We start from the raw sequence: 1,341 nt of genomic DNA, 5'->3' as shown, positions 1-1,341 counted from the left end.
AGAGAGAGAGAGAGAGAGAGAGAGAGATTATATACATTGCATGAAAAGAGAAAAATCACCTCTTTATTACGAAAGAGGTTAAAATAAAGCTATTATAATATTGTGAACAAATTGAAAATGGCATTTTATGGTAATAGCGAATTGCAAAATGTAATGATACTGCATTATATAGACACACACAATTTTAAGAAATAGACATCAACAGATTTTAAAAAAAAAAAAAAAAAAAAAAAAAAGTGCGACTCTGATGGGACTCGAACCCACAATCTTCGGCTCCGGAGGCCGACGCCTTATCCATTAGGCCACAGAGTCTTGGCAATGTAGGTCACGCATTAAGTATATATAGTGTGGGTTGCTGGATTTGTTCCTGTAAAGGGAAATAACTGTTGTAATTTTTCTTTTCGTAGTTGTTTTATTTCGACTTTGCAGGCACATTTGGTTCTTTTTAAGCCTTCTTCTTTTTTTTTAAGAGCTAAATTTTAATTCCCCAGTTAATGTATGTTTTCCTTGAACTTTCTGTTAAAGCCGAGAAAGCTCCTATATTATGTCCTAGTCTGAGAAGCGTCTATTCATTGACTTTCTGCTTTGTAGTTTCATTAAATAAGGAAAAATTGTCTTATTAATCTTTGTCTTTTTAGTTTGTGTCTCGAGCTATTGCAAGACACATTTTGATTTTAATGAAGTATCGGTGGCTAATAAAATAAGATAAAACACCGACTTCTAATTATATAGCAGCACAGAGCAATTTAGAAAATGTATTCATTATATTTCACAGAAAATAAAGCAAATGTGTCTCTGAAATATCGTATTATGTTGACATTACTATGAGAATTGGGGAGAGGAAAGGGGGGGGGGGATATGACAGTTATTAGGATTTATATATAGCAATCTGTAAATAGTACTAAAATTATAGCTGGCTGAAGATGATAATGATATCAGTCTACTAAGGACCACAAAATGACGAAAACGTCGCAAAAACTTATAGATGAGAAGATGATTTTTGAGAATCAGCCATCTCTTTGTATACCGTAGGCATATATTATTTTGTACATCACATTTATACATATCTAACTATTGAAAAAGTCTTTGAAAACTAACATTCGCATTGAAAGCTTTTTTATAATCATATAGAATACCAATTTTCCAAATAGACTTACTCTATTATTTTAAACTCATACTGAGTCTCATATGAATAGGCATATATTGGCCCTATAGGTTTCAAACTATGGCTGAGGATCGAATTAACTATATTATTATAATGAAGTGGTAAATACTCACTCACACACATGTCTGACCGCACACACATACACGCTTACACACACACGCACACACACACACACA

The 1,341-nt window shown here is 32.8% G+C and overlaps 1 non-coding gene across 1 annotated transcript; it reads right to left on the bottom strand.

The window, feature by feature from the left end:
• Positions 1-239: 239 nt before the first annotated feature.
• Positions 240-312, bottom strand: TRNAR-CCG. Its single transcript has one exon. It is a non-coding gene; the product is annotated as a tRNA-Arg (tRNA).
• Between the last annotated feature and the right edge of the window lie 1,029 nt (positions 313-1,341).

The sequence above is a fragment of the Aplysia californica genome, unplaced genomic scaffold, assembly GCF_000002075.1.
Source record: "Aplysia californica isolate F4 #8 unplaced genomic scaffold, AplCal3.0 scaffold00153, whole genome shotgun sequence".
In the NCBI taxonomy this organism is placed as follows: Eukaryota; Metazoa; Mollusca; class Gastropoda; order Aplysiida; family Aplysiidae; genus Aplysia; species Aplysia californica.
Note: the sequence above shows the minus strand (reverse complement) of the source record. Positions and strands in the feature narration are given on the sequence as shown.